The following is a 15,996-nucleotide window of genomic DNA, read 5'->3' on the forward strand; positions in this document are numbered from 1 at the left end:
GATTATTTTTATTGATATGAAATGAAAATGAAATTTAACGAGATGAAATAAAATGAAAACTAACCTAATTCATTGAATCAAAGCATTAAATCTGATATTGTAATAAATTAGGAGCTTCTTTTTAGAAATATTTGCATGAATCATAAAAACATCAATGATTTCTTTTTGTAAAAATTCGTGGTTGGTTTTATATTATTATAGTACTATTTTGACAATTGGGAAAGAGAACGCACGAGTTTAGAAAAGCTAAATAAAAAGCACGAGTAAAAAAGTGTTTTAATACAGTTGCTCAAAAAGTGGCGTATTGCAGTGACGAAGAGCGTTCGGAATGTGGGCTATTACATACTCATGCTTTTATATACTCGTAATGAAATATACTACTTCGAACCTTCTTTTGATTTTGTCCTGTTGGTCACGTCTTTCCCGGACGCTCTGATGCATACACTTGCACGCGAACTTCACATATTATATCAATTATCAACTCGTTTGTTCACCGTTCGAGTCGCCGACAGTCGCCCAACATAACTGAACTTACGAGCGTGGCGTGGCGCGTAATTTAAACATAATGACAGCACGTCTCAAAGTTTCTAATTTAACGATTAACGGACTTTTATTAACGGAAGTTGAGTTTAACGGAAGTTAACAAAAGCGTTAACACTTTTTGAAGTTAACTTAAAAGTTAATCCGTTAAGCAAAATGTTAACTTCGTTAATTAACGATTAACGGATTAACGAGTTAATGCCCAGCTCTGGTTATTTCTATTTTGTCAATGACAGGGATGACGATATTTTTGTACAGTGATTAAAGTCTTAGAAAACAACGGTAAAGATTTTTCTGAACCATATTAATAGAATCAATCTGAGAGATATTTGCAGATTAAATCTAATCATTAGATTACGGATGACGATCCACCAATTTGAATTGTAGAAGTTGTTTAAAGCAACAGAATCTGTATTTAAAATTAACTGAATAAATTATTGCCATCGATTTTGTATTAAAGCTGTATTCGTCATGACCGCAGGGAATTCACCGTTTGTCGACGCGTCGTGCATTATTTATAACTGATGTATTGCGAACCTGACTTTGTTATGAAAATCATCAGATCGTAATTTAATAACATAAAGTCATTGTACTTATTTTTAAATCATATAATATCGAGAAATGATTATTAAATATTTTTAACGAAACAAAGCAAAAGGAAATTAGATATAACTATTTAATGTACTCAAAATTAAATACTTACATTCTTTTTATTTCCTCAAAAAGGATGGATAAAGGAGTAGCATTAGGCTGGTGACATTTCGAAAAATATGCAATTGTATAGTACAAATAAATTACAATGTTTGGTTGGTTGGTTAAAGCGACTAGCTTTTTGTATACACATTTATACCTATATAATTATTTTTATGTACTTATGTAAATATATAACATAACCATTTAGAAATATTACTTATGTAACGTATCATCAGACCCACTTATTAGGTATGTAAGTTGTATAGTATGATGTACTTACATATATGTGTTCGCAATGTCATCACCCCAAAACTTTGTGAGCTATGGAATTTGCGGGCTTACAAAAGGGTCAGAGAATTTACTAAACTTTATGGACTTTGAATTTTATATCATGTATGTGATAATTTTAATTATTATAAATTTGGATTTTATTTTAATCCTTTACTCATTATAAATTCGTGACCGGATTGTGGATTTGACATCTACCTGATCGCGATTCGTATCGCTCTTTCGTTAACAATAAATAATATTTTAATGTGGTTAAATATTATAACAGATACTACTTGCCTCAACAAAACTTAACAGTATTTTAATATAGTTGTATCCCGAGGGAGCAGTGGGATCTAGTAAGGGTTAATTTTTGCAGGCAGCAAACCCCGCTCTGGCTATGTGCCAACAAAATGCATAATATTTTATTTTATAGAAATTTCATCCTGTTCAATTAAAAAACTTTCCAAGCAAATACTTCGATACACTATAAAATATTTTTATGAAACAAATTCTTACATGAAATAAAATTGCAATTTTTTAATGACAGACTTCGCAGTAGGTTCTCATGTAGGCTACTTTTTTGTGAACAAACGTAAGAATTAGTTATATAGCCTAGAAAAAACGAAATAAATATGCCTTACCAAGAAGTATTAATGAAATAAACAATTAATAATACTACTTCAGCATTTGTCGTTCCTCGTTTCCCTTCTCTAAACCGCAGTGCGCCTAGTACGCAAAACTTCTTGAACGTATTTCACACTTATACCATTTTTGAAAATATTTTAATTAGAGTTTTCCATCGGCGTGCTTGTGACGTAGCATTATGTAACTAATAATAGTCGATGTAAACAGTAAACCAGTTTGTAAGGCGCCTGGCTTGGCATTTAATTAACTACAAGTCAATCGCTCACAAGAAAAAACTTGCTTAACACTTTTAGTCTATTTTTACATGATAGAATTTTTAATACGTCGTACTAGCTACGTACAAGTGAAATAAAATGTGATGTTGCCTAGAATATTAAACTAATATTTTTATAAACAAAAAATATTAAACTAATCGAATATAATTTTATTTTTAATTTAAATTTAATTTATAATATTAATTATAATTACTGAAAAAAAAAATCGACCGTGATAAACAAGACTGCAGGAATAGTGCTGTCTGGAAAATTAGGACAAAGAAGGCCGACCCCAAATAATTGGGAAAAGGCATAGATTGATGATGGTAATGATTTGATGTATATTCAAAATATGTGTCTTTGTCTTTGTTACTGAGAATTTAAGACCATGGTAAGTACGATACAATCTGGATGAATGTATGTATGTTGAAAGGTATCTCCGGAACGGCTCAACGGATCTTGAGGAAACTTGGCATAGATATAGAACATAGTCTGTAAGAATACATAGATTACTAATAAAGTTTTTTTTTAATTCTGCTCAGACGGAGTCGCGAGCGACAGCTAGTTCCGAAGTATTTACAAAAATAACTACAACTAGGCTCCATTCATAATTATTAAATGTTAAATATAAATATTTTTAACACACTGGAAAAATATACTTCCCACCTTTTTTATTTCGAGAAAGGTCAGTAAATGGCTTATAAAAAGCAATGCTATTTTAAGCATCAAAACGTATATCATTTTAGACTCTTAGTAGGAAAACTACCAACTTCAAACGTGGCTCACTTTGAAAGAGATTGGAATTTTAAATTAATAGAACATTTCTTTCTTAGCCAAATTAAATATTATTAGACTTACTACATGGAGTAAAGTGTGCTTAGTACTCGTAAACTGTGATCAATGATCATTACACCATTAAGGTACACATTTTAATGTTTCTATTCATTTTTCAGTAATTAATAATAACATCTATAAGATTTAAATGATTACTTAAATGGAATATTAATATATAGTAATTAAGAAGAAATTTTCATCGAGGTAAAGTTTTGTTTCGAGCGTATATTGCGGTGTCGGTGCCGAAGTAACAATCAACAAACTTACAGAATAATCAACTCAGACTGTTATCAACACTTTGCATAAACTTTCTACAAACTTAGTACTAAGTACGAAAATAACAATCTTTGATTTTGTAATCGATAAAGATCGTCGTACTACTGATATGGAATTTTAGTCTAATTTTAGTCCTCGTTCCCTTCCCACTCTTTTCTTATAAGAAAAGGATGGGAAGTTGCAGTGGATTTTATGGAGGAGGGGGCGTATAGGAAAGGGCAATATTCTCTTTCGATTAGATTAAAGGTAGGCAACGCATTTGCAATTTCGGATGTCTATAAGTAGTGATTGCTTCGCTGTTTCTGCGAATTAGGTGCTCGCTTGCTCGTATGCCTATACCTTATAAAATTAAAGAAAATCGCATGTGTAACACTAATTTCCTTAAATAACCAATCCTTTCCTATTTTATGACATATTTGATTTTGTATATTAGTTATTTTTGGAGTTATATTCGTATTTTCGAATTGATACTGAATTGACGTCTTCTACTTTTTCCGTAATCTCCGTCCATTCATAAACTTTCAAAAAAGTTCGGTTTCATCAAAATCAAGGAAGTTTTAATTATACTCCAAAAGTAAAGTTTCAACACTTGTAACGTAAATTTTCTTGGCATAAATTTTGTAACTATTTTATGCAACGCTATCTTGCGTATTTCAATCTAATAATTTATTATTAACCCATAAATGAAATAATAAATAAATGTTATATTCATCACTCGAATAAACAATATTTACTTTTTTATATACTTTAACATAGAGTGTTAGTACTATAAATATTTCGTTGCATGTAACAAGTTTATTTGAAATCATAAAAGTAAACGAAACGTTTTCAAAGTTGCCTTCAGAGTCGTAGCTTCCGTCGGATGTTGAACATGTTCCGACAGCGACATTCTTACGTTGAACATGAAGACATATTCAACCTACATATGTACGTAGGTACATATTTTAAAACTGTACCTATAGTAGAGTGTATTTTCTTGAATGCATACTTATAAGCAGAACTTATCAGATGGATTAAATTGAGGACAGACAATTTAGTATTTATTTGTCTATTGTAAGTTTTGATAGAGTGCTTTGAGAACCATACTTATATTATAAATGCGAATGTTTAGATGGATGGATGAATGTTTTTTTCAAAGTATCTCCGGAACGGCTCAGCGGATCTTAATGGAATTTGGCATAGATGTAGAACATAGTTTGGAAAACACATAGGCTACTTATAAAGATTTTTTAATTCCGCGCGAACGGAATAGCGGGCGACTGCTAGTGTTCTATATTAATTAAAATACTGGCTGGATGTTTTTCATTCTTTTGACTTTATGTCTCTAGTTGAATTTAGAAGTGTAATCTATAACAATAAATTTATTCTAGTGAATGGATGCTACAAATGAAATTAATTCAATTAATCAATGCTTACTCGGTAATTTATTAAAGTGGATAAGAGGTTAAGATGATGTACTGACTGATGTAATGACTTAAGTAAGCAAGATGACTAACGGATGTGTATTGGTTGTACGCATTAAACTATTTGACATAATCCGGATTATTCCCACACGAATACTGCATTTAACCTTAGATATTGTATCTTAGGTAAGTACGCATCAGTCAATTCGCTAAGCGAAATCAGGTAGCTTTTTCCTTTAACAATTTATAATATAAAAAAGTTTTCATATATCAAACTAAAGCTTTTTTACTTTAAATAACGAAGACCACGATTATTTCTAAAGTTTGGTAACTTGGTCGAAACAAACAGTAGCTTAGTAACTAGTGGAGTATGTACCTACGATCAATAAATACGGGATACTTTAAAATATGAACTAGGATATTAAAATTTATAAAAAAAAAAAACTATTGTAGATAAATTTTGAGAATATTTTAGAGCATTATTGATTTTATGATTTTTATAAAATCTTTTTCATAAAGTAAAATATATTATTCATACCTTTGGTCTATCTGTAGTCGTCTTTTACGCGGCAAAGCGGTCGGTCGGCACAGGTCTCTTTATGACACCATTTGGTGAGATTGCTTTGAAGTCGGCAAATCTCCGGCAAAATCCCTCGGAATGAATAAAATTGGAAATGTTTAAAACGAATTGAATTGCCTTTTTAAATCACTACTATGTATGGTAAATACCTATTTTACCTACATCAAATATTTTGAATATGAAACAATATAATCCTCGTTATTTTTTTAATTCAGGTAAGTAAGGTAATTTTAACTCTAAAAGATGAAGAGATAAACTTTGTAGTCATATATTTCTTAACACGTTAGCTGCGGCACCAATTTTTGCATACTTTCCGTTCCTGCGGCACGAGGTATAATCGGCCCGTACCGTGACCAGACGTTAGGGCGACACGAGGTCTATTAGACCCCACCTCCTTTTACAGACTAAAATCCATTTTCTGGCGCGAAATCAAAGATAAATGAGAATTTTGGTCCTTATTGATATAGACAGTGAATTGATGAACCCTAATCCACCGTCGCCCCGGGATCTGATGGCTAGTTTAGGAATTATTAGCAAAACAAAATATGGGATCTTATACACCTCGTAACGCACTGAAATAGGGCAAATTTTCGCTGCGATTAGTGATGGGAAAAATAATATCGACGTTTTTAAATTGTCTTAACTACACAATGACTTGACCGATTTTGATCAATTATATCTCATTAGATCGTTTTAAGGGCAAAACCTGGAAAAACAACACAAAGCTATCAAAGGATACATTTTTTTTTAAATAATCTAAATTGTGCTTGAAGGCGCCATAAAGAAAAAAATACCGGCCAAGTGCGAGTCGGACTCGCGCACGAAGCGTTCCATTCTATACCATTAAGAGGCACCTATTACAGACTTATTATTGGAAAATAATGGATTACGGTTTATGCATAAGGTTTATCTTTCTATTTGTATATGAAAATCTTAATGCGGTTCACAGAATAGAAAAAAAAGGCAACCAGAAGTAGAAAAGAAACTGTCCTATTTATTCTGCCTCGGGCTTTAAAAATACAATTATTAGAACTTGAATTAACATTAAAAAATCAGTATCAATATACTTTTTTTATAAAAATGTCAATATATATGTTGTACTTATTTATGACTTTAGACATGTTCGGCGCTGTAAAAGGACGTGCTCTCCAATCGACGTGATGCACAACACTGGTCGCGGGAAGCTCGCGTTGAGTGCGGTACGAGGTCAGGGGGGATATGGGACGTTTTAGCCTCGTTCCGCACTGCATTAAAATTATATTAATTCAGTGCGGCACGAGGCCTAAGACATCCGGTACCAAGGTAGGTACACCACCGAGTCCGGAACCATTAATGATCTCAAATATATATTTATCTCTTTCCTACACTGGACCAAACCAAAGCTATGCCATTCGCACGACAGAGAAATTCACTTTTTTGCTTGCCGCACCACAGGGAAGTTGCATCAGGGGTGATTTAGGCCTCGCTTCGCACTTAACGTGTTGAAATAAAATTACATTACATACGTAATTGTTGTTTACTGGCGATGTGTAGATTTTTGATATATATTGAAATTAATAAACAATGAATATTAAGCTTAATGGAAAAATATTATCCGGTATTGGCTAGGATTTCTGTTGACGTAAATAATTATGTGACAAGTAACTGACAGGGTGGTATTTGATTATTTATCAATAATTGAAAAGGTCACGCAGATTTATCAATACTAACAATTTATCATTTAAACCGCAGCGATAATCTTAATTTCTTAAAGCAGAAATAAATTAACAATTTATATACCATCCTATTTCTATATTTACTTATTGATCGCTATACCTTTTTGTAAATCCGTCATATTATAATCTGATAAAGCATTATAAATTGACAGCAAAATCACAATCTTTCAACGATATGTATACGTTAAAATCCGATATTAAGCAATATTAATACTAAAAAACACAATAACAGAACAGTCACATTGTGAAATAGGAATTTATTTGAAATCAGTTAATTGTAATTTGACAGTAACGTTCAGCTATACTCGTGTTCGTTGAAACCGTGCACTATTGTTTAAAGAGCTTGATTATTAGCTAAGCGTCTAGCCACGCTACGAGTTACACACCAACACAGTTGATAATACTAAACACTTCCTAAGCTTTATTACTTGTGTTGCAACTTTCTCCATTATATTTAAGCTTGCTTAAGTGCAATTTGCAAGCTTTAGCTATAAACGTACACAAAATAAATTAACGATGTTGTCTTAATATTAAAGTATGGTGGTTGATGGTTCACACCAGATCACTCTTTAGTTAATGATTGAAATACATTCGCCAGTATGTCTATTTATTTTAATATGATCATAAGGCAAGAGACGCGCGGGACGTAGGAAAAAGTCGTGGCTACGTTATATTAGAGAATGGACGGGGATTAGTGGAGGAATTGTTTCGCCTTGCATTATCCAAGTTAGCAGTCAGTATTTAAGATTTGAGCGGCACTGGAAGATAATCATAAAAATTTACCTTTTAGCTTCTAAATTTGTTGCTCACAAAGCCCAATCGTGGTGAGAATCCTGTTTCTTACTAATTTTATATAAAGACCCATGATCAAGTTAAGTAATTGATTTTGACGCATTTAATCCTTCATTAATGAGAATCAATTAGCAAATCACTTCCAATTCGTCCCTTTCTGTCCTCACCTTTATTCCAACGATTAAATATGACATCAATTATTTCTGGATTTATGAATTTCAATTCTGAAAACTTCGGAAATTATTTATGGTTAATCGCTTGTACACTGAAATTACGCTTGTGAAAATATGTATTAAAAAGTTAATTAAATATGTAGTAAAACTAATGTATTAGTACAAATTCGATAGGATGTTAAATGAAAAGATTTGTTTCGAGAATTGTTCAATGTTTCTAATAACACAATCGTGAAACAATTTTTTCATGATTAATCATCAATACACTCATTTCTCTTTATTGAAATTAACTGTAATTTACTCTGGAAATGCACATGGTTATTAGGCATAAAGTGACCACACCGCAGTATTATGTATTATTTAAATGAGCAATCAAGGAACGTTTTCATTTGTCAACAAGGTATAAAATATGTTTTGGGTATTTTATTTCAAGAAAATATAATGTACTAAGTATAAGATATTTATTTGAACATAGATAAAACGAGACTGATATAACTGGGATTGAATGAACTGAAAGTGAATCAAGGCGAATGTTTTGCAAATACAGTCAAAACCGTTTATAGCGACATCGTTTAGAACAACATACCGGTTAAATTGACCAAAATCAAAGGTCCTGGCTGAATGTTATTACATATCTTTCCTATTAATACCTGTCACCGGTTGTTACAACTATCGGTTTTTACGACTCAATATGAGTAGTCCCTTCGATGTCGTTATAACAGATTTTGACTGTATTATGAGTATACCTACATTATCATTCAGAGTATCGACGAGCGACGAGCATCGAAAAAGTTAAAATTTGCAACATGGAAATCAACGCATATTTTGTAGTACACGTGAAAATATTAAAACCAATTTATAATATCTGATGTTTCACAACTGAGTGTTTTAACTTTGGGTGACGATTGCGATTACACTGATATTAAATGCTTATTGTCGTTCTTATTTTTTTTTAAGGTAATGAAAGGTATTGTAGCATATATTATTACAACTATCAGTAGAGTTAGGGCTTAAGACAATAATTATGTCAGATTTACGTTATGCCAGTAGAGCTCAATGTAAACACGAACTGGCTACGAGTCAAAACAGTCCATCCCAAACTAGCACTACTGTTCTACTGGACTGGCATAATGTAAGCCGGCATAATGTTACCCTGATCGAAAGACATCTCAGTGAACAGATCACCTTCGTTTTTTGTTTTCAGCATAATCAGTAAGATACTCATATTGGTAATGTTTATTTACTTCATTTTTTTATTTCAAACCAATAAATGTAATAACAGATGACATAAAGTAGGTCGGCAATACAAGTATCCAGGAGAGTGCAATTAAAAATATAAGCTTCGTAGAACTTACCTCAAGATTCTCCGCGAACACTAAGGTGATAATTATTGTACAAACTTAGAAGAATTAATAATATTTTTCTATTAGAAGTTTTAAATTTTTAGCCATTGTTGGAAACTACAACCCAAGTTATTTTCTACTGAAAACTATATCCTTTCGAGCACTACTTTCATAAAAATTGAACTTGATAACTGCATTTACGTCTGTAGTTTAAATATATTAAAAAGATAAATGTATGCTCAAAAACTGTATGAACTTGAGTAAAATATAATTGATAAAGTTATGAACACATAAATAATAATGTCTTTCAATTTCAGAAATTTGTGGTCCGATAATGTTAGCAAACAGTTTCCTGAAACTTGGTGCGACCGCGCGGTTTTATTAGAACGGCCATTACGTAGGGGAAACGTCGGGTGCCGCGAGGGGCGGTACACCGCGATGTAAATGCTCACAAATTTGTCAGCATCTCGCCTCAATGAGCTAATGGGCGCAGTGGACCGTAAAAAATCTACACGCAGATATGCATAAATATTTGTTTATGATTGAAATAGTTTTCTTCACGTATATTTTCTTAGCTATTAATTTCCCTGTTTACCATGTTTTAGTAATTAACAACAGGATAACTATCTAAAATTAATATACGAGAGCATTATTTAATTCGGATTTTTTTCTAAGTTAATATGTAAAAACTACTTATATCTGTCTTAAAAAAATCATAAAATTTGTATCATTGCTCGTGCTCTTCTTGATCTAAGTTCTTTAAGTTAAGCAAGAGGGTATTTGTTTAATAAAGTTGTATTAAGTGAAAATTGTTACTATCTAACATAATGAGTAATAATATATTGTTATGTTATAAACATGCCTATTAATCTCTATTAATGTCATCATTATAAAAGGAAATAAAAATAACCTTTCGTAATTGCATAAGCAGTTAAGATGCGGTATTATTCCGACTCTGATTCAGCAAAAACGCAACTTCCTTTGATAAGCTTCAAGGTGACGTCATTTGCCGATAACCTGATAATTCTTCGCGGATTTACGCATATTTATGATCATACATTTACGATATTTCGTTTCTATGATAATTGAAATTAATAAAATCCTAAGAAAACTGCATACGTCTGATAGCCAAAATACGAATCTTAACACAAATAACATTGACTTATTATCGTTTATGTTTATTTTATACTAAATCTACACTAAACTAACAATTGAATAACCATTAGACGATCGCGACTGTAATTTATTTAATAATTTAAACAACAATTTCACGTACTTTCAGAGGTTTACAAATCAGTAGCCTACTGGAATTCTGACAAGTTTCACGTGCGAACGTAAAATTAGTTTTGGGTCAAACCGTCATTAACAGGATTGAAAGCGGAGAGGGGACGATTCGGAAGTGTTATGCGCAGTGCTTGTCTCCGCTGACGAGGGATCAATCGCTTTGGTATCCCTACAATTATTATTCAATTTATATAAAATTTAAAAATGAATATCGTGAAAGAAAATTATAATGTAAAATGTATAAATGTAAAAATAATAAAGTCATAAGACTTGCTATTAGTTTACCGTCAATTCCCATCCCGAAATTTTCTTACGAAAATCGTTATCTATGGTTTTTCAAAGAGCATGACTGAAATAATATTTTTATCATCATAGAATAGTAAGCGCAGGATTTTAAGGAACAACTGTTAGTGTTGTGGAAAAATAAAAATCAAAATAGCTTTTCACAAGCTTTTCATTTCATCAAATATGTTACAGAACTTTATTATAAACTAGCTGTCGCCCGCGACTCTGACCACGCGGTATTAAAAAAAATACTTTTTAAGTAATCTATGTTCTTCTAGACTATGTTTTACACCCGTCCCAAATTTAATCAAGATCCGTTGAGCCGTTCTGGAGATACCTTCAAACAAACATCCATCCATCTATCCATCCATCTATCCATCCATACAAACATTCGCATTTATTATATTAGTAAAATGAAATACAGAAGTAAACTGTTTTCATATAATATCGTGGTACTTTTCTAATTATGTTCGTGGCTCTACCACTAGTTAAGTATAGTTAAAATTGACTACCATCAGTTCGTCCATTTAGAATACAAAAGGTGATTAATAACGAATCGATTAGCGCTAAAACGAAGTGGCAGAAATAGGACGATAAGTTTCCTACCGAAGCTGCAATCAATCAAAACGGAGAGCTCAAATGCTCGAGGTTCTTAATCGATAACATTTTACTGAACAATCGAGTTATGTAAATAATTTGGTACTTTATAATGCCTATAACTTTTGTTGCTGTATAACAATAACATTTTCGAAATCTATATATATAAAAGAAAGTCGTGTTAGTTACACTATTTATAACTCAAGAACGGCTGAATCGATTTGACTGAAAATTGGTGGGCAGGTAGCTTAGAACCAGGAAAAGGACATAGGATAATTTTACCCCGTTTTCTATTTTTTATTCCGTGCGGACGGAGTCGCGGGTAAAAGCTAGTACTTAATAAAATACTATTACGATTAGGTACGTGTGTACCATGTACATACATGTACATTTTGACCCCCAATGACAAGGTCTTTAATTTTTTTGTAAATATTAGTAGATTTATATTTATATTTTCTTGTACTTCCTTTTACCATTCCAACTAAGCTCTGGGCTTTTCTTAGGATTGTCGTTTACGAGAAAAGTGAACTGACAGGATTTGAACCCTAAGCTGCATGATCAGATGTCAATATCGTTAACGATTAGGATATTGGCACTTCAAATTAAATATAATGAAGTAAGTTTAATATTATAAAATAAGAAGAAAAATAATTCACTCTCTGTGCTCTTAAAATAAAATAAAATAAAATAAAAATAAAATCAAGTTTTAGGTGCTCGTGAAAAAAAAAACAATCTATTATTACATTATAGTTATATAGAATAGTAATCCTAAAAAAAACTATAAAAAATAATAATTTTAACTTACTATTTGAGATAGTAACTACTGACAATTTATTGTAACAAAATATTATTTGCTTAAAAGCTGGCTTCATATGGAGTTGGCTGTTAGCCACTACAAGCTTAAAGAAAATTTACTGCCCACAAAAATTTGCTTCGCTAGACCTCGCTACGACCAGACCGCCTCCCGCAAGGCGTTGCTTTTTATATCTCTTTATCTCTTGTAATATCTTGAAATTAGTAGTAGAAAAACGCTTAATTATACATTACACACAACAAAGTTAAAATTACATACATAATTATCATTTAACATACTAATAACTGCAAACTATTGTCCAAAAACATAACCTACTTAATTATTGTTTGTGTTATCAGATCTTATCAGCGTAATGAGCTCTATGAGAAATGAGATATTTTGTGACACTATGTTTTTGTATACGTTTTGTGAGTGAAAACTCACATTACGATGGAAACGTGAATTATTCAAATCATTAAGTGAATGTGCGCGGCATGACCGGGCGTCGTAAACCTCTCGTTAGAACGGGGCTCAGACACCGCCGCAGCCACGTCCTTCTTAAATATCCTCTCTTGAGATCGACATTTCAATTTTACTATATTAAAATTTAATTAATTGCTTACATTAACATTTACATAAAGTAACATTTAGGTAGGTTTTTCGTTTGGATGGATGGATGATTGGATGTTTGTTCCAAGGTATCTCCGGAACGGCTCAAAGTATGTTAATGAAATTATGCATAGATGTAGAACATAATCCAGAACACATAGGCTACTATGTTTTTTATTCAGCGCGAACAGATTAGTGGGCGACAGCTAGTAACTGTAAAAAATACATATTGTATATTCCTTCATTTTTCACATTTATTCACATTTTCAATACGTAAGCATTTAAATTTAATTCTTATCAGGTACAATTTAATTTGCAAAACCTGAATATTCTGCATTTTAAAAGTCTGTATTTCTAGATGAAAAAGAGCTACACAAGGTATAATATCGACACTATATCAATTCAGCGCTTAAAGTGCTTCAGTATTTCGTTTGTAAAATGTAGGAGATTTACCGGCTGCGATTGGCAGATGTCTATCTAGAGAGGATTGGACGCAGCATTGTGCAACGCGGGGCAAAGGTGAACTATGATATTGCCATTTACAATACGATGAAAGTGAACCAATTGATAAATCTCCGATTTAAAATCATAACCGTTATATTGCAATATCTTACTATAACATTTTGTATTAATTGTCGTTAGTAAAATAATATTACTTGATTAGACTTGATATCTGTTTGTGCATATCCATGTATTTCTACCGTCGATAAATTTAATATATCGATCGAGGACAGAAAAAAGCGACGTGGACTAAGTGGCTCTATTCCTGTAGCGACTGACAAAACCATTAGATGTATTAATAGCCGAAGGAAACTCGTACGTGGATATAAGATGTGGTCATTACTAATCGTAGATTGATTTGAAACTTAATATCAATATGTAGGTACAACAGTTATTTAGGAATAAATCTCTTTAATTAATCTCTTTATGTTAAGGCAAATAATTTAAATCATTAAAATTCACTTTTTAAAAACAATGCTTAAATAAATAAATGACAGCCCTAACTAGTATTACAAACAATCAAAATGTATTTAGAAGTGTTTATCCCCTTAATTCTTTATTTTTCGAAAGAAAAGATTTAGAATGCCTAGATTAGGTGTTTTCTATTATTTTGCATGTTTCACTTCTTTGCCTTTGTAAATATTACAATTAAATCTATCGTAAATAAAAGTGGAAAGAAAAAGGGCACTAATATAACAAGCAAAGTACTTGCAATCTCTTGTGAATCGGAAAAGGCAGGAAACGTCTTCTTTGACATAAATCCCAGGTGAAATTCACATTCTAAATTAGATTTTAGTAGCATAAAAATAACGCAACTAACTTCTAAGTAAACTAGAAATAAAGCAAAATTTAATCAGTTATTATTATAGTATTCTGGAAATCTCAAATGTAAATTACGCTAGAACCTAAAACTAAAATATATCATTAAAAGAAGTCCCTTTAGGCAAGGTTAACTAGAAATTAAATTCATATATTTGCTACTTTGTAATATTGTTTTAGTTATTTATATTTTCTTTAAAACTATCTACTGTAACGAAATTTCCAGTATAATTTTGACGAAACTTGCAATTTCCAAACAGTACAAATGTATTCATTCAACTTGTATAAATGAAAATGTCGTACATTGTTGATGAAACTTTACAAGTTTACAAATTGAATTCTGTCCGACATCTTCGTACCGTTGTCAACAATATTTAATTTGTTTTAGAATTTTCTTAAATGGGAACAACGTAGTAGATAAGAGTCCAACTTGCAATTTGAAACCCTGACTTTGATTTGATTACTTATTACTGGTTTTTTAATATTATATCAGTATTACAATCTATTTGAAAGAGTTACATCTCTTATGAGATCTCTTAATGTAAGTTGGACTTCCTTATTAACCAATTAAAGACTGAGTACGGCGTTAAATCAGTAAAGGAATAAAACCTAATATCAGGGAATTGGGTCGTACCTAAGTTGTAATTGTAACGTGTTTATTTGAAAGTGTGCTTCATCTTTCACAAGACATTGCGCCATGCAAAGGTAAAAGTGCGTCATACATTATTCAGGGCGCTAGGTGCTGGGCAAGGGCGCCCAACAACGAGCCAAAGCCTCTCGTAACGTGCGGCGAGCTTCTGTGACATCATTTGCAAGGATTATCGCAATGCTTAATGCTGATAGTAAGGAACGTGATGAACAACCTACTGCTATTCACGATTAAATTTGAGGATTAATTGAATAAAGTTTTACATTATTTTAAAGCCGTTAAAGCAGTTATGTCTATCAAAGTTAAAAGCGCTCGTTCAACATAATACATACTGCCACACGCATTTTAATGGTCAATAAGCAGTCTTAGAAGTATTTTTAGTGTGTTGTCTGAGATATCTGTTGGTTTTAGTTTAAAAGATAACATGAGCAGTTCTTGAAGATCAAAATGTTGGAATATACACCATAATAAATGTCCCCAATGCAAATCCCGCCGGCATGTATGTGTCTGTGACGAATGATAGCACTGGAAGACCATTATTCTACACGTTGCATACAACAAAACACAACACCTCGTCTTGGACAATTGTTTTATCTTACTAATCAACTCAACGAATCTTGGGCATATGTATGTAGAAATAGAACAAAGTCTGTTAGAATACATAGGCGTCACATAGGCACATTAACTTCGTTTTTTTTTTTAATACCAAGCGGAAGAGTCGCGTGCAAAAGCTAGTGTTATTATAAATATAATAAATTAAGTATTTTAAGATTAAACCGTAAACCTAACATAATTGCTATTTATTTTTTTGCTATTTCTAATTCTGAATATATTATAACTTTCCATCCATTTATAGGTACGGACGTGTTTTGAGGTGAATTTCATGCTTTCTAATCTGATTTAACAAAAAGTACTAACAATTAAAAAATAGAGGCAGCATA

This window comes from Papilio machaon, chromosome 3 (assembly GCF_912999745.1).
Source record: "Papilio machaon chromosome 3, ilPapMach1.1, whole genome shotgun sequence".
NCBI classification, from domain to species: Eukaryota; Metazoa; Arthropoda; class Insecta; order Lepidoptera; family Papilionidae; genus Papilio; species Papilio machaon.